Source organism: Papio anubis, chromosome 17, assembly GCF_008728515.1.
Source record: "Papio anubis isolate 15944 chromosome 17, Panubis1.0, whole genome shotgun sequence".
Taxonomy (NCBI): Eukaryota; Metazoa; Chordata; class Mammalia; order Primates; family Cercopithecidae; genus Papio; species Papio anubis.
This window is the reverse complement of record NC_044992.1, coordinates 31,474,474-31,493,713: the sequence shown is the minus strand read 5'-3', so window position 1 is coordinate 31,493,713 and position 19,240 is coordinate 31,474,474. Positions and strand designations below refer to the sequence as shown.

At 38.7% G+C, this 19,240-nt stretch overlaps 1 protein-coding gene across 9 annotated transcripts in view; it reads right to left on the bottom strand.

Moving 5' to 3' along the window:
* Window positions 1–19,240, bottom strand: part of BCAS3 (BCAS3 microtubule associated cell migration factor) — a 704,563-nt gene that overhangs the window by 212,643 nt on the left and 472,680 nt on the right. The gene's annotated exons all lie outside the window — the stretch shown is intronic.

The following is a 19,240-nucleotide window of genomic DNA, read 5'->3' as shown; positions in this document are numbered from 1 at the left end:
TAATTTGAGACAACATGGAGTTCAAAACATGTTTGTCTAAAAACCATACTTAAGATGGTGCTTTTTGTTCCTATGAGCTCTTGACAATAAATTTTCCTAGAGTGAACAATATGGCAACTGACACATGAAATGGCAAATTTTAAAGTAATGTTTTCTTTTCTAAAAGCAAGAAACTATAGATTTTTAAATGAAAGGGAGTTTCTTCAGGAAAAACTGTAATGGCAAATTTTAAAAAATGATATTCAATATTTGGGAGGAAGAATAGGAGGATCCTGAAAGAAGGTTCTTCCATTAAGGAAATATTTTCTTAAACAACTTAAGAATCAGCATGGACACACAGGAGATACTGTTTTATTAAAACAAAGACAAAACAACACTGTCCTTTCCTCTAAAACAACACTGAAAGTAATAGGGAAGTTACTCAGCAGATAGCCCACAAATTCAAGTCAAGATAAAGGCCAAGAAAGCTCAGTGAAAAGGGGCCCAATACCACAAGAACAAAGTACTGACTTGGTCCACAACATTCTACATTCAACAACACGGATAAATCTCAAAAACATTAGGCCAGCAAGCCAGCCTCAAAAGACTACATATTGTATGTTTCCATTTACATGACATGTCCAGAATAACAAATACATAGAGACAGAAATTAGATCAATGACTGCCTAGGGTTGGGGAGTGTGAGCTCCTATTAACGAGCATATGGGAACATGGGGTAATAGAAATATTCTAAAACTCCATTGTGGTATTGGATGCATAACTCTTGTCAATTTACTAAAAAATCATTAAATTGTACACTTAATATGGATGAATTTTATTGTATGTAAATTATACCTAAATAAAGCTGTTAAAATAAGAATAACCAGCAAAGAGCAGGGTTAGGGAGATAAGGATGAAATAAGCTTGGTTATTTATTGATAATTATTGAAGATGGGTTGATGGCTAGTGGGGATTTTTTAGGCTATTCTTTCTCTTTCTGCCGATGTTTAAAATTTTTCAAAATAAGAAGTTAAAAAAAAAAAAAACGCTATCACAAACTCATAGTTCACACTCTTCCACTCCTGTTAATAAACAACTAGTAAAAATGGTTTAGATGCCTCTCAAAAATGGTGGGATGCTTTCACAAAATTTAGAATATCTGGATATTATGAGACAGCATTTTTAATCTCAAGCATAAAGCAATGGCCACATGTGGTGGCTCATGCCTATAATCCCAACACCTTGAGAAGCCAAAGTGGGAGCATCAGTTGAGGCCAGGAGTTTGAGACCATCAGGGCAAAATAGTAGGACCTCATCTAAACAAAAATTTTAAAAAATTAGCCAGGTGTAGTGGTGCACACCTGTAGTCCCAGCTACAAGGCAGGCTGAGGAGGGAAGATCCCTTGAGCCCGAGGTTGAGGCTGCAATGAGCTAGAATCATGCCACTGTACTCCAGCCTGGGCAGCAGAGTGAGACCCTGTCTCAAGATTAAAAAAAAAGGAAAAAGCAAGACTTCTGGTATTAGAAATAAAATATTAAGCGACTAAAAAGTTTCCAACCTCTGCTGTCATATCATGTACTTCAACTCAAGAATAAAGGCAAACTTAGTTACAGCAGACAATGAAAAATATCATGGTGGAGCTTCTATTTGTTTTGATTTAAGAGTCGACTCTTATCATCCAGTGTGTCTCTATATGTAGATGATCAGAGTAACGGAAGCAAAATATCTTCACTACATCAATTACTGTCTGCTTTCTCAGCATTTGGCAACTCAGAAAGAAACACCAAATAGTAGATATTTTCTTCAAAAGACAAAAGAAATGACCAGACTATCAAAGGGAAATGATTAAAATAGTTAAGCTCTTTGGCTGGGTTATTACACAAAAGACTGTTTCTGGGTGTATTGGTCCATAAATGGTCAAGCAAAGATTCAAAGATAATATCACCTACAGCAATAAATCACTTCTCAGTTCTCTGAGTGGCTATCAGAATTATTTAATGGCAACTCTATACTTTGCTCTGATCTGATTACAATCCTATGTTTAACCACTACCAGTGGGTCTTCACAGTTTCAGCCCTTAGCATATAAGCATGGGCTTAGGCAAGGAACTAATCATCTTGTCCTTCACCAGTCATACCAATTAATTAATTAAACTGTTTGTTTGCTCTTTTGCCTAGGATGGAGTGCAGTGGTGCTATTACAGCTCAGTGCAGCCTTGAGTTCCTAGGGTCAAGTGATTCTCCCACCTCAGTCTCCTGAGTAGCTGGGACTATAGGCGTGTGCCACCATGCTGGGCTAATTTTTTTCTTATTTTAATTTTTTGTAGAGACAGGTTCTCACTTTGTTGCTCTGGCTGGTCTCAAACTCCTGGGCTCAAGTGATCCCCCCACCCCAGCCTCCCAAAATGCTAGGATTACAGGTGTGAGTCATTGTGCCTGACCTTAGATTCTTTTTAAATCAAACTGCTATAATCCATCAGGGACTATTCCAACTAGGGACGCAATGACAGAAGATAAGACCCTGTCCTCATGGCGCTTATATTCTATTCTCAGGCTGTACATGGTTGTCTTATTTCTCCTTCATTTCAAGTGCTACATGGCTAGGATAACTTTATTCTGTGCCTACAGCACAAAGCCTACTGCAGACAGTGCCATATGCCATCTGCGCTGCTGCTTTATGTTCCACTGTGCAGACACAAAGCATGGGACTGATGCTCCTGAGAAAGGTAGCAAGCTTCAGCCATCACATGCTATCGAAGTGCCTCACTTGCTATTGGGTGCTCTGAGTTGTTTCCTCATATTTTCTAGGGCACCTGTCCTTTAGGTGACCTGACGGTCAAGTCTGGATGTGCAGTCTAGTACTTACCCTGAGGCAAGGGAGAATTTTCATTATTTCTTTCATATCCTCTGACAACACTGGGCCAGAATTTTAGCCAAATTATTTCTACCCAGTGGCTCCCAGTTTAACAGTACATTGGCTTAGAGTTTATTTATTACAGCTTGTTGGCTGAATAGTTTAATCTCTTATCTGTGGCCATAATCATTTTCCTGTCTTGGTTTATCTTCCAAGATTTTTTAAAGTGAAATAATACATCATTATCTGAGACTTCTCATTAGAACGAGAAAAGAGAATATTAGAAAGCTCTTGGGATTAATATAAACATGTACGACAGCTTCTCTGAGCTTTTAATCGGTCCTTCACAACAAGTCCCTTACACTAATGACTTAATGATGTTTGGCAAAACGGTGCACTCAATCTGGTCTCGGACTCCAAAATATCTCAATACCAGGAATTAATTACATAGAAACTCTGTGTATGTGTCTCTAACAAAAAAATCCCAGGTCGCTACAGCTTGCAGATATATTTTTATGAAACAGCTCAGAGAATACAAAGGACACTCCATTATAAACGACTGAATATCCTGCTGAAAATGTCTCAAGTGAGTGCTTCTACATGATGCCACTAGGCCTATAACAAATTGGGCTGCCAAAAAAAAAAAAAAAAAGAAAAAAACAGTGACATTTTACCTGTAGTTTTCTAGTAAGGACAGACATCCCCTCCTCCCTCTGGAGTTCATAAGGTTATCCTTGTGTTAATGACCACACACACAGACAGATTCAGTCTTTCTGCTTTTCTTTCTTGTAGAATGATTTCCCTAAAGCCAATGTTGGGCAAAATGCCACTAATACCGCCATAAAGCCCCTGCAGTGCTTGAAGGGAGAGGCAAGAGATAGAGGGTTAGGAGGTAATCAAGCTTACAGATTAAGCCTTAGTAAAGCTACAAGATGAGCACAGCTCTTGGTGTTTATTAACTCTTCTAGTACTGAATACTACTCCTCCCCCACCTCATGGCACAAAACACAAAGGTCTTTTCATCAATGGGCCTGAAAGGCAGGCCTGCAAGCTCCAAGAATAGCCTGTCTACTGGGGCTTTCTTTGGTGTCCAATACAGTCAGGCAACAGTTCCTACTTTTCCACATGATGTTAAAATTATCCATGACTGCAGACAATGAAATTTTTCTGTTCATGCACTGACATCTGTGAGGGCCAAGTATTGTAGGTACTGTATTGTAGATTAAAAAAAAAAAAAAAACAGAAAAAGAAAAAGTCTTTTTCTCTGACAACAGGAGTCTGGAATAGGAGTCTGTTCTTATTTTAAGGAAAAACTTAAAATAAGAACAAAAACAAAAATTTAATTTTAAGGGCAAACAAAAACAAGTTTGATTAAAATTAAATAGCTGTTTCTAGCAAGACCTTCTCTACTAATCTACCTGGGTGGAAATTTTCTAAGGATTGAGTATTTTTTTTAATAAAAAATGCTAATGTTAGGCTAACAGCCCAATTTACCTAGCAATGGCATTTCTAGTCACTTGGTGCATTAAACTAGATCCAATAACTCCTTTCCACCTCCTGAATTCCTCAACCCAAGCCCAGGAAAACATTGTATCATTTTTTAGACTGCAATAATTAATTACCGAATTTCTGTAATAAACTGAGGCTCATTACTTTGCAAAGCTCCAGTGTCTTCATATAGGGTGCATAAACTTCATTTGTTCTTTCCACATTTTGACATTCTTAAAGGCTATACCCAGGATGTTAAATTTGGGGGTACTAATTCCTGAGGAATATTTATTTGATTTTAAGACATGAAAACTTTCCCACCTCTATTTGATAAATTATATTCCTTTACCCTCACAACTTAAAAGTTATGTCAATTACCCAGCTGAACAAAAACAATTTTATATTATACATTTGTATTGTAACATTGTTAAATGAATTAGATAACAATGACTACGGCTTTCCAATCATAATTTGAGACAGATAAATCTGTACTTTATTGATAGCAGAAGCAGATAGCCCTAATCACTAAACACCAGCACGATCTGGTTTCTGTAGGATAATGACCCATCTCTATATTCATAACAGCAATCTCATTCATCATAATTCACATTAAAAAAAAGAAGAATAACTCTAGTCAACCTAATGGAAGAAACGTGTGAAAAGTGATTGGATGGGTAAAACTCTGTATGCAGCTGGAGAGTCCTAATTGATTATATTGTGCTGCAACTAAGCCTTCTGCTTGTACATCAGATCTTTATCTAACTACATTTCAATTGATTTTCACTGATAGTCTTCTTTTTTATGTCTAAGGTTTAAAGTACTAAACTAATAAAAGGATAAAAGACTGTAATACAGATTTCAAAATATAATGTCCAAGCAGGAGTTCCATGGAATAAGAGTGCAGATTGAGTGTATACAGCCCACCAGACCAGAATCTGTGAATTTTAATTTAAAATAAAAAAAGAGATTGGGATTAAAGTCTGTATTTGAAGAGTCTGAAGCAAAATACCAACTCAAACATTCAAAGATACAAGTGTCTAATTTTTTGTGATAGAATGTAGAGATATAGGACAAAAGATTACCCATTTAGTAGCTATAATATATAGTCTTATGTTATGTACATATTCAATGTTTAGTCCAAAATCAAAATGCCATGAATTTAGCTCTTTCATTAAATAATGATGGGTTTGGAAACAAGTCAGGTGCAAAAGATAGACACTATATAACTTCCACTTAAAAGACCTACTAAATCAATTGGTATACTAAATAAAAATCTCAAAATAGCACTGCTGAACAGAATATAGAATAAGGGTATAAACCACCATCCTTGAGAATATATTTTGATGGTTTAATTGCATACACTGAGTTAGACATATTTAAAGTGCAACATTTACAAGTTTTAACATATGTATACACTCATGAAATCATCACCACAATCAAGATAATAAACATAGTATAGTGATCACAGCCAAGGGTTAAATCATGCCCCTTTGTAATCCATCTCTCTTCTTGCCTCATTTGTATATCCAGGAAACCACTTCTTGCTTTCAATTACCACAGATTAGTTAGCATCTTCTAGCATATTATAAAAATGAAACCATACAGTATGTATTCATTTGTTCTGGCTCCTTTTGCTTAATTATTTGAGATCCACCCATAGTATTCCATTTATCAAGAATTCATTCCTATTCATTGCCAAGTAGTGTTCCATTTTATAGATAAATACCAGTTTGTTTCTCCGTTTACCTGTCAAGGGACATTGGGTTATTTCCAGATCTTGACTACTACAAGTATATATAGCTGATACTAACCTTTCATGTACAGTTCTTATATGGACAAATGCCTTCATTTCTCTTGGTTAAATATTTAGGAATGGAATGGCTAGATCATATGATAAGTGCATGTTTAATGTTTTAAGAAACTACCAAGGAGTTTTCCAAAACATTTGTATAATTTTCTCTTTCCAAAAGCAACGTACAAGAGCTCCAGTTGCTCTGTGTCCTTGCTCCAAGACTAGGTATGTTCAGCATTTTAAATTTTGGGATATCTAATAAGCATGTAGTGGGATCTCATTTTTGTTTTAATTTGCAGATCTCTAAGGACTAATGATACTAAACATTTTTGCATATACTTCTTTGCCATCTATATATCTTCTTTGGTGAAATCAGTTCAAATCATTTGCCCATTTTTAAAAATAAAAGATTGAGGCCAGAGTACAGTGGCTCATGCTGATAATCCTGGCACTTTGGGAGGCTGAGGCAGGAGGATCACTGGAGCCCAGGAGTTCAAGACCAGCCTGGGCACTATATACAGTGGGACCTTGTCTCTACAAAACATTTCAAAAATTGTTGGGGCATGTTGGCACATGACTGTAGTCCCAGCTACTTGGGAGACTGAGGTGGGAGGATCACTTGAGCCAAGGGGGTAGAGGCTGCAGTGAACCATGATAGCACCACTGCACTCCAGCCTGGGTGACAGAGCAAGACCCTATCTCTAAATAAATAAATAAGTAGACATTACACAATTTTCAACCTGTCAGAAAAAACAAAACACTGACAATAGGGGGACAGGGCCTTGGCCTTTTGAGGGTTGGGTTCATTTTTTTCTTTTACTATCAGGAAATAAGAATAAAAATATCATTGAGTAAAATGAAAACAAAAATAGGAAGAAAAAAATTTTCTGGTTAATGGCTTTTCTGGTTTTATATCTATATATAAAGCCAGAAAAATAAATATATTAGCCATATATTAAATATATATATACATAATATATTAAACAACCGTATCTTACCTTATAAATAAGGTTGACAGTTTAGGGAAAATATTTCCTCTACATTTTAAATTTGTCCAAATTCTTTTTTTTTTTTTTTTTTTTTTGAGACAGGGTCTTGCTCTGTCTCCCAGGCTGGAGTGCAGTGGCACAATCATAACTCACTGCAGCCTTCCCCTCCCAGGCTTAAGCGATCCTCCCACCTCAGCCTCCTACAGTAGCTGGGACTACAGGCCATACTGCCACATCCAGCTAATTTTCTGTTATTTTTTGTAGAGCTGGGGTCTCACTCTGTTGCCCAGGCTGGATTCTAACTCCTAGACTCAAGCAACCCTTCTGCCTCAGTCTCCCAAAGTGCTAGGATTACAGGCGTGAGCCACCACACCTAGTCTCAAACTTACCTATTTTTTAATTCAGTTGTTAGCTTTCCCATTCCTGACTTCTGAGTTTTTTATATTTATATATTCTGGATACAAGCCCTTTATCAGTTGGGTGATTGGAAAATACTTTCTCCCAATATGTAGCTTCCATTAATATTTTCTTCCAGTGTACCACAGTGTATTGTTGGTGGGAATGTGAATTAGTACAGCCATTATGGAAAACAGTATTGAGGTTTCCCCAAAAATTAAAAATAGAGCTATCATATAATCTAGCTGGGACAGCTTTGAAATGATCCCAAACTTTCACATAATTTGCTACATTGGTGACATGTTTGGCTAAGATAAAAACATGGAGTATAATGCCCTTCCCCATGACAATGTTACGTCACCCCTTATCAGACCGCATATGTGAGTTATTGGTCTCAACCACTGGATTCCAAAACACATGTAAACCCAAGAGCTTTTTTTCCCCACTGTGTCATCCAGGCTGGAGCACAGTGACACAATCATAGCTCACTGCATCCTCGAACTCAAGTGATCCTCCTGCCTCAGTCTCCTGAGTAGCTGGGACCATGGCCATGCACCACCACACCCAGCCAATTTTTATATTTTTTACAGAGATGGGGGTCTCACTAAGTTGCTCAGGTTGGTCTCGAACTCCTGCCGACAAGTGATCTTCCTGCTTTGGCCTCCGAAAGTGCTGGGATTACAGGTGTGAACCACCCACGCCTGGCCTAACCCCAGGACTTTGACAAGACACACTGAGACCTCAGGATGCAGCAGGCCTACTCTTTGTCAGCCTTCAAGCTATTCTCCAAAGTCTCACCCGCAAATACCTGCGCCACTCACTAGTGTAGAAGGACTTGTGTGTGGTCAAACCATCTCTCCTGAGAAGCTCTCATAGAAAAGTACATATCGAACTGTGATTAGACTTTACTTCCACTGAGGCCTGATTCTATCTTAACTGAGCTACCAGAATTCATCAATTGGACTCTAGATAAAAAGGAATTCGCTGTGTCTATTGAGTGTACTCCCTACAAGATTTTTTTCTCATTTTCTCCCCCTGTTTGAGCATTGTAGGGGGGCAGGGAAGATAATCTCTTTGTATGATAATACACCATGTGATTATTGAATCACACTTTGGCCATCTCCTTATTTCAACCATACAAACCATGAGCAATCCTAAAATTGGGTATATACACAGAGGAAAGGAAATTAGTGTGTTGAAGAGATAGCTGTGCGCTCATGTTCATTACAGCACTAGTCACAGCAGTCAAGTTATAGAATCAACCTAAATGTCCATCAACAGATGAACAGATGAAAGAAAATGTGGTACATATGCACAATGGAATATTATTCAGCCTTAAAAAACAAGGAAATCCTGTCATTTGTGACAACATGGATGAGCTTGGAGGACATTATGCTAAAATGAAAAGAACCAGGCATGTAAGGACAAATGACCTATGATCTCGATTATAGGCATATTTGATAAAAAATCAAGTTCACAGAAGCAGAGAGTAGAACGGTGGTTATCAGAGACTGGGGTGAGGGAAATGGTGAGATGTAGGTCAAACGGCACAAAGTTTTAATAAGGAGTAAGTCTCTTGAGATCTGTTGGACAGAATGGTGACTACAGTTAATAATTTACTATTCATACAGTTAATATACTGTACATTTCAAAATTGCTGAGAGTAAATTTCAAGTGTTCTTACCACACACAAAAACAATCATGTTGTACATCACAAATATATACAATTTTTATTTGTAAATTTAAAAATATTCAACTATTTTCTTCCGGTGTGTAGCAACCTATTAATAGTATCATTAGAGGAACTGACTTTCTTGATTTTGATGATGTCCAATTTCCATTTTAAAAAATGGATTATACTATTGGTGTTAAAATGAAGAACTAAGGTTTGATTTTTCTCTGTTTTTCTGTTTTTATTTAATTAATTTCCACTTTGATCTGTATTATAGTTTTTGGGTTTTTTTGTTTGTTTGTTTGAGATAGGGTCTCACTCTGTCACCTAGGCTGGAGTGCAGCGGCATGATCATAGCGCACTGTAACCTCCAACTACTGGGCTCAAGTGATCTCCCCTCTCAACCTCCTGAGTAGCTAGGACTACAGACCTGTGCCACCATGCCCAGCTAATTTTCTAAAATCATTTTATAGAGGTCGGGTCTTGCTATGTTGCCCAGGCTGGTCTCAAACCTCTGGCCTCTAGTGATCCTTCAGTCTCAGTCTCCCAAAGCACTGGGCCATATTATATAGTTTTTTAAGATGAGAGGTGAGGCCACTGATTTGAGACCATTTTTCTTTTCTAATATTGGTATTTTGTGTTATAAATTTCCCTCTAACTACTGTTTTAGCATGTCTCACGAATTTTGATATGTTTTAATTTTCATTTAGTTCAAAACAATTTTTTTTTTTTTTTGAGACAGAATCTTGCTCTGTCACCCAGGCTGGAGTGCAGTGGTGCTATCTCAGCTCACTGTAACCTCTGCCTCTCGGGTTCAAATGATTCTCATGCCTCAGCCTCCCAAGTAGCTGGGAATACAGGTGTGTACCACCACGCCCGGCTAATTTTTTCTATTTTTAATAGAGATGGGATTTCAGTGTTGGCCAGGCTGGTGTCGAAATCTTGGCTTCAACTGATCCTTCTGCCTTGGCCTCCCAAAGTGCTGGGAATACAGGCATGAGCCACTGTGCCTGGCCTCAAAACAATTTCTAATTTTCCTTTTTATTTCTTAAATCTATGAGCTACTTAGATGTGTTAGGTTCCAAATATTTGGTGATTTTTGCAAATCCCTTGTGGCTACTGATTTCTAATTTAATTCCATTGTGCTCAGAAGACACTTTGTATAACTTAAATCCTTTAGCTTTACTGAGGCTTGCTTTAGGACTCAGAATATGAATTACTATTATTATTATTTTTTGAGACGGAGTCTTGCTCTGTCGCCCAGGCTGGAGTGCAGTGGTGCGATCTCGGCTCACTGCAAGCTCCACTTCCCGGGTTCATGCCATTCTCCTTCCTCAGCCTCCCAAGTAGCTGGGACTATAGGTGCCTGTCACCAAGTCCGGCTAATTTTTTTTTTTTTTTGTATTTTTAGTAGAGACGGGGTTTCACCGTGTTAGCCAGGATGGTCTTGATCTTCTGACCTCATGATCCGCCCACCTCGGCCTCCCAAAGTGCTGGCATTATAGGCATGAGCCACCGCGCCCAGCCAGAATATGAATTATCATAGTAAATACTTTTTGTGCACTTGTAAAGAAGGTGGTTCTGCTGCTGGTAGTGTTTTTTTGTTTTTCAATAAATATCAACCAGATTAAGTTGGTGATTAGTGTTATTCTAAATATTCTATCTCCTTCTTGCTGATTCTTTGTCTATTCTATTGAGAACTAAGAAAGAGATGTTGAATCTCCAACTATAATTGTGTGTTTACCTAATTCTACACGTAGTTCTATCAGTTTTCTTTAATGTGTTTTGAAGCTCTGTAAAGAGGCAAACATTCAGAATTGATATGTTCTCTTCATGAACTGACCCCTTTGTAATTACAAATGTTTCCTTATTCTGTGATAATATTCTTTGTTCTGAAGTCTACTTTGTCTATTCATATAGCCATTCCTGCTTTCTAAAGCTTAGTGTTTGCTGGGTGTAGTGGCTCACGCTGGTAATCACAACACTTTGGGAGGCAAAGGTGAGAGAATCAAAGTCTGGGAGTTCAAGAACAGCCTGAGCAACACAGTGAGATTCCATTTCTTTCTTTTTTTTTTTTTTTTTTGATACGGAGTCTCGCTCTGTCGCCCAGGCTGGAGTGCAGTGGCACAATCTCAGCTCACTGCAAGCTCCACCTCCCGGGTTCACACCATTCTCCTGCCTCAGCCTCCTGAGTAGCTGGGACTACAGGTGCCCGCCACCACACCCGGCTAATTTTTTTGTATTTTTAGTAGGGACGGGATTTCACTGTGTTAGCCAGGATGGTCTCGATCTCCTGACCTCATGATCTGCCCGCCTCAGCCTCCTAAAGTGGTAGGATTACAGGTTTGAGCCACCGCGCCTGGCCGAGACTCCATTTCTACCAAAAAAAAAATTTTTTTTTTCAATTAGCAGGGCATGGTGGCACATGCCTGAAATCCCAGCTACTCAGGAGGCTGTAGCAGGAGGATGGCTTGAGCCCAGGAGTTTGAGGCTGCAGTGAGCTGTAATCGTGTCACTGCATACCAGCCTTGGCAACAGAGACAGATGCTGTTTCAAAAAAATAAAAATAAAACAAAATTAGTGTTAGCATAATATATCATTATTTCTATCCTTTTACTTTTATCCTATTCATGTCTTTATATTTAGGTGAGATTTTTATGGGCAGGATATAGTTGATTCTTGCCTTTTTTATCCAATCTAACATTTCCTGTCTTTTAATTGAGTGTTTAGAGCATTTACATTCAATATGACTTTTGATATGGCCAAGTTTAAATCTACCACCTTGCTAAATGTTTTCTATTAGTTCATGTATTTATTCTTTGTTCCATTTTTTCTTTTTTGTTCCCATGCATTCTTTTGGATCTACTCAATATTTTTAGGATGCCACTTTATCTCATTTGTTAACTGATTAGCTACACCTATGTTATTTCAGAGGCTGCTTTAGAATGTATAGCATATATTTGTAACTTATCCAAGTCTACACATTTAGGATGTATTATACCACTTCATATACAGTGTAAGAACCTTACAACATTTTTCTCTTTATCACTGATTATAAACAACTTAATTAGGAGGTGCCGTGGGTCTTGCTTTTAAGCAAGGAAGGCTAGAGGAATTTAGAGGAAATTTTGTCCCACTTTTGACACAAAAATCTTGTATCTGTTTACATGCAAATTATGAGATTTTCCAATCTGGCTAACGGAAACAGAAATTACTCCCAGCCCTGCATAAGCTCCAGTGAATGTTCCCCCTGATCTTTTTAAGTGGCTCTTTCCTGGGCCTTGGGTAGTTTCCCATGTGCTCAGCTGAAGGCTTGCAGGATGTCCTCTGTAGATCTCTAGAATGTTCTCTTTCTGTGTGCAGCTCTTTCCTCTCGGGGACTCTGCCCTGTGAAGTGTAGCCACCTTGGCCTCCCCAACCTCCCACCTCTATCTCTTCCACTCAGGAAGACTGCTGCACTCCACCTGGATTTCCCCTTCCTTCAATATGTACCAGTGACCAGCTCTGACAATTGCAGGGCTCACTTCATTCGTTTCCCATCTTTCAGGGATCACTATCCTTAACTGCCTGTTACCCAAGACCTTGAAAACCATTACATTGTATTGGCCGGGTGGCTCACGCCCCTAATCCCAGTACTTTGGGAAGCTGGGGCGGGCAGATCACGAGGTCAGGAGATCAAGACCATCCTGGCTAACATGGTGAAACCCCGTCTCTACTAAAAATACAAAAAATTAGCCGGGCGTGGTGGTGGGCACCCGTAGTCCCAGCCACTCGGAAGGCTGAGGCAGGAGAGTGGTGTGAACCCTTGAGGCAGAGCTTGCAGTGAGCCGAGATCGCGTCGCTGCCCTCCAGCCTGGGTGACAGAGCGAGACTCCGTCTCAAAAAACAAAAACAAAAACCATTACATCATATCATTGTTCAGTTTGTTTCAAGCGGAAGGGTAAGTCTGGTGCCTGCATTTACTGAAGGCCTTGTTCAATCCGATGTGTGGAATACCCAATTAATGATTAGAAAGTGAATGTTTGCCAGGCACGGTGGTTCATACCTCTAATCCCAGCAGTTTGGGAGGCTGAGGTGGCGGATCACCTGAGGTCAGGAGCTTGAGACCAGCCTGGCTAACATGGTAAAACCCCGTTTCTATTCAAAATATAAAAATTAGCCAGGCGTGGTGACGCGCATCTGTAATCCCAGCTAACCAGGAGGCTTAGGCACAAGAATTGCTTGAACCTGGGAGGTGGAGGTTGCAGGGAGATAAGATCGCACCACTGCACTACAACCTGGGCGATAGTGCAAGACTCTGTCTCAAAAGAGAAGAAAAGAAAGGAAAGTTAATTATTTCATTTGCAGAAAAATCAACTCACAGAAATTGGATCAAAATCTATTTTAAATGAGATAAGTAAAAATGGTCTCATATCCATAGATATTCTTGGCTTAAAAACAACCTCAATACATTATCTTATCACCACCACCACCACTGTCTGAAAATCAAATGGTCTTTAAAATATGTTTAACAAATGAAAAAGTATAACAATTTTTCTGACTCTGTGTTTATTTATAAAGGTTGGTGTGGAGTGCTTCTAAAATACACTGAGGAATCCTTAAACGAAACAATTCTATCTCAGCCGGGCTCACACCTGTAATCCTAGCACTTTGGGAGGCCAAGATGGGAGGATCGCTTAAGGCTAGGAGTTTGAGACCAGCGTGGTCAACACAGTAAAACCCCATCTCAATTTTTTTTTTTTTTTTAATAAAAAGGAAAGAAAAGGAAAAAGAATCCTATCTCATTGCACAGCTAGGTTATCCATATACAAAAATCTCAAACCAAGTTATTATACTTCTATGTAAAGGACTGGGCACATAAAATGTTACCTTCATTCTAGACTTCTTAAAAACTGTTAAGCTTAATATGATTTGCCATTTTGTTTCAAGTGGCATATATTAAACATTATTTAAAAGTGGGTTTAAGGGTAGCAATTTACAGTTAAAAAGAGTTACAGTATTGTCTGAACGTAAGAATGACATAGGTATTAGAATTGTTGAGAAAACATCTTTCTTGATGGTGAGATATTAATAATATGAAATATATTCTAATGTTAAATAATGCATTGGCTGGAAGTACAAGAAGAATCCCTGTATATTGCTCCTCAAAATAAATAATGATTTTTGGATGATTCATTTAAAAGCAGGCCCCTGTCTGATCTCAGCACATGTGAGAGGATTTATCCACACTTATGCCTTGAGAGGTGAGACTTTTCCATTTGTGGGCTTTAGGAAACTAGGCAAAATGGTCAGAAATCAGTTTATACTACTCTAGACATTTCAGCATCCTTCTATTACTCTAGGACACATCTGAGGCGAACATAAGTCATTCCAAAACCATACTATATAATGATAACATAAGGCATGAGCAGTTATATTTACAATGACTATAAGCCTTCAGAAGAAGTTAATGAACTGAGACTGCCCTTGATCGCTGACTCAGATCCTGCAGCACAGGGCAGAACCTGCTCCTTCTCCCACATTTGCCAACCTTTGCTATAACAGTAATCAATTTGCTGTCTTGATCTCTCAAGCATATCATACATTTTTTGATCTACCATTAAGCCTCAAACTTGTGGCCTAATTAAATTACTGGGGAAAAACACTCTGGAATTCTAGACTTTGGCAGGAGGGAAAATTAGAGATAAATATTTGAAAAGGTGAGAAAATTATGACCTAATCTCCAGGCATTCAAAGTCCCTGTTAAAAATAAATTAGCTTTCATTTGATTGCATTTATTTTTTACACAAAAAGGAGTCAGCCCATTTTGCAGGATGGTAATTCAATGCCAAATACAAAATATAGGAGAAGGGAGAAATAGAAAAGGCTCAAGGAACAAGAGAGGTCCACACAATAGATATAAATACAGAGTTGGATCAAAGAGTCATTAAAAAGATCTTCCAAAGAGTGGGAGTTAACAGAGGGGAAATTGTGGAAGGGTAGAAAAAACCCTAGAGTTAGAGAAATCAAAAACAGACAGAAGGAGACAGATGGGAAAAAAGAAAAGTCAAACCTGACCCAGCAAATGAAATAAGCCAATGCTTAATTTTGTCAATGGGCATAAATTTCCTTTGTTTCCAATGAGTGATAAAAGCCAATGGAGAAATAAAATGGTGTCTATCATCAGGAGGCAGGCAGTGCTGTATCATACCAAAGAGGAGAGAAGTAAACCTATAGTTACAGCAAATATCGAAATGTAGGTTTTAGCATTGAGGCCCGTGTACAGGTGTCTAAGACGGTGAGAAGTAGGCATGGGGAACACAGATGAGACCAGAAAGAGTAGAAGAAAATAGCAATCATGAAAGCACAACAAACAAAATTCAAATCACAGCCCTTCCCTTTGTATGAAATGCCCTTCCAAATACTGCCACCTGTTCAAAGGCAATCCCTACAAGAAGCACCAGTCCTAATAAACAGGGTTTCTCCTCTGATGTCTGGGCTCTCACAGCATATGTAGGTAAAGCTCTTCTGTATCATTTGCTTAAGTTTACCTTGTAGTCCAGTTTTTTAGAGGTCTACCCTATCACACTGTAAACTACTTGAGTCAGAGGACCATCTTTTCTAGTACCTACTGCCTAATGCCCAGGGTATAGCACACAGTTTCACAGACATCTGCTGGATCATGTCAGAAGCTTAAAAGTATCTATAGTGAGATTTTATTTCCCTCTCAAAAATCTAAGTATCTATAGTTCAAGGAGAGTGTGTAGTTCAGGTGAGAGACTAGTAGTCAAAAGATCTGAATTCTAGATCTGGCAATATCTTGCTGTATAATTTTAAGCCTGTATTGCTAATCTTTCTGAGTTTTATCTTCTTTTAAGGAAGTGGGACTAGATAAGGACTTTATCAGTGTTACAATTCTAATATTATGATAAGCATTTACTCTCTGTGCCATTAATTTTGCAATTACTCATATAGTGCCTTGTGGTATTTCTTCATCTTTCAAGTAATTGAAATGCACTTATACCTCATCTTTCCTAACAAAGGCTCCTTGAATTAGGAAAAGTTTTCTCACCTCCCACACTGCTAAAAACACAATAAGCATTCAATAAATATTTACCTATTTCACAAAATAAATAGATTCTTTAAGGAAGTGCTCGGCTGGGGGTGGTAGCTCATGCCTGTAATCCCAGCACTTTGGAAGGCCAAGGTGGGAGGATCGCTTGAGCCCAGGAGTTGGAGACCAACCTGGCTCTCCATGTTGTTCTAGAGATGGAGTAGTGAGTAGTAAGATTCCATCTCTACAACAACAACAACAACAAAATTCACCAGTCATGGTGGCACACACCTGTAGTCCCAACTAATCAGGAGGCTGAAGTGGGAGGATGACCCCACCCCAGGAATTGAAGGTCACAGTGATCTATGATTGTGCCACTACACTTCAGCCTGTGTGACAGAGTGAGATGACGTCTCTAAAAATGAAAATTAAAAAATAATAAAAAGTTCAGGCTGGGTGCAATGGCTCATGCCTGTAATCCCAGCACTTTCAGAGGGCAAGGCAGGCGGATCACTTGAGGTCAGGAGTTTGAGACCAGCCTGGCCAGCATGGTGAAACCCCATCTCCACTAAAAACACAAAAATCAGCCAGGTATGGTGGCACATGCCTGTAATCCCAGCTACTTGGGAGGCAGAGGCAAGAGAATTGCTTGAACCCAGGAGATGCAGGTTGCAGTGAGCTGAGCTCACACCATTGCATTTCAACCTGGGAAACAGAGCAAGACTCCATCCAAAAAAAAAAAAAAAAAGAGAGAGAGAGAGATAGTAATAATAATAAAATGTTTAGAAAAAAAAAAAAAAAAAGGAAATGCTTTATGGAGCTATTTGCTATTAGAAGGGCCTGATGCAAACTGCCTTTTAACTAGTAAGTAGTTTGGAGGGAAGACCATGATGAAGCTACAGTTAAATAAGATACTTCACAGGACAAAAAATATGCCATGAGAGAATTCAAGGATTTTGCTTGTTGATAATCCGCCAAAAGGAATCCTGGGAAAGGTGTTTGTTTTGCAAAGACTAAACTAGCAATTACGAGGAAAAACTTATGAGATTCATCAGTTTCCTTCATTCATCAAGAAGCTGAAGCAGCAATTACCTACTTTAGCCATATCCTTACCATCATAAGAATTATGTTGTGACACTTGGTGGAAAGACAAAATTTAGATTCACAAAACCTCAGTTTGACTTCCAGCTCTGTCACTTAGTAACTATGCTGAGATAACCTAACATCTCTAAGCCTCCATTTACTCATCTATAAAATATAAAATAGTAATTCCTGCCTCTTTGAGTTCTTTCAAGAATTAATCTAGGTAATGTAAGTGAACAGTACTCTATAAATTATGACTTTTTAAAAACAGAGAATTACTTTTTAAAAAAGAAAATAACTTTTTTAAATAGTTTTTTTTTTAATAGTTTTAAAAATAGTTTTTAAAAGTTTTTTTTTTTTTTTTTTTTGAGATAGAGTTTCACTCTTAGTGCCCAGACTGGAGTGCAATGGTGTAATTTTGGCTCACTGCAACCTCTGCCTCCCGGGTTCAAGCAATTCTCCTGCCTCAGCCTCCCAAGTAGCTGGGATTACAGGCATGTGCCACCATGCCCAGCTAATTTTGTATTTTTAGTGGAGATGGGGTTTCTCCATGTTGGTCAGGCTGGTTTCGAACTCCCAACCTCAGGTAATCCACTCTCCCTAGCCTCCCAAAGTGCTGGGATTTCAGGCGTGAGCCACTGCACCCGGCCTAAAATGTTTTTTTAAAAAACCCTTTTTAAAAAAAGTAGAATAACTTTTTAAAAATAATGTAAATGTCCTCAGAGTGCATAATAGTACTGAAAATATATGTGGCCAAGATAAATATTGGTGGGCACTAAGGTTAAGTGCCGTTTTAGGAGAGGATCTGGCTTCTTTGGTGAGTTCATTCTAATTTCTTTGGATCCCAAGGCTCCTTTTGGGAGAAAAGTATCTAATTACATCCTGTTGGTTCTAACAGAGCTTCCTTTGAAATACATCAGATAACTAGGGAAATTATTAGGTAAGGAAAGGGCATAAAAAAGGAGTAAGCATTGAATGGGTAGAAACTGTTACTGCTTGCCTTCTCCCAGGCAGGCATGTCAAGCACTCTGCTTCTTTAACAGCCACCTGCATGGAGAACCAACTAAGGATCATCACTGTTCAATCTGAATGCCCATGTGGGGTTTGTTTGTTTGTTCACCTTTCCATAATGGACCCAGGAAAGTGATCCAATCAGGAAATGAATACCATATTGGGGTTCACAGAATATTCTTCTGAATGAACAGGTATCTTATCCATCATTTGTGGATACTAACTCATAAGGAACTAGAAGATTGTGAAGCATGCTATCTTAGTCCATTTTCTGCTGCTATAACAATACCACAGACTGGACAATTTATAAAGAACAAAGGTTTATTTGGCTCAGTTTTGGAGGCTGGGAAGTCCAAGGGCATGACACCAGCCTCTGGTGAGGGTCATTCTATGGTGGAAGATGGAAGGCAGAAGCAAGCATGTGACAGAGCAAGCAAATTGGGCTGAACTCACCCTTTAGTCAGAATCCCACTCTGTGATAACCAGCCCACTCCTGCAATAACTAACCTACTCCTGCGATAACAGCATTAATTCATTCATGGGGGTGGAATCCTCATGACCTAATTGACTCTTTTTTGGTAGGGATGGGGTCTCACCATGTTGTCCAGGCTGGTCCCTAACTCCTGTCCTCAAATGTCCTCCTGCTTTGGCCACCCAAACTGCTGGGATTACAGGTGTGAGCTGCTGTGCCCAGACCTAATCACCTCTTAAAGGCCCCACTTCTTAACACCTTTTCATTGGAGATTAAACTTCCAACACATGAACTTTGAGGACATATTGAAACCATAGCACATGTTTAATACAAAAACTACACTGAACATAATTTAGTATTTCTTTACAAATTTAGAAGATAATTCAACATCTTGCCATTGATTCAGAATTACTACACACATGATTCCACAGTACTTTCATCACTTTCTATTAGGGGCTTTATAAATTTCCC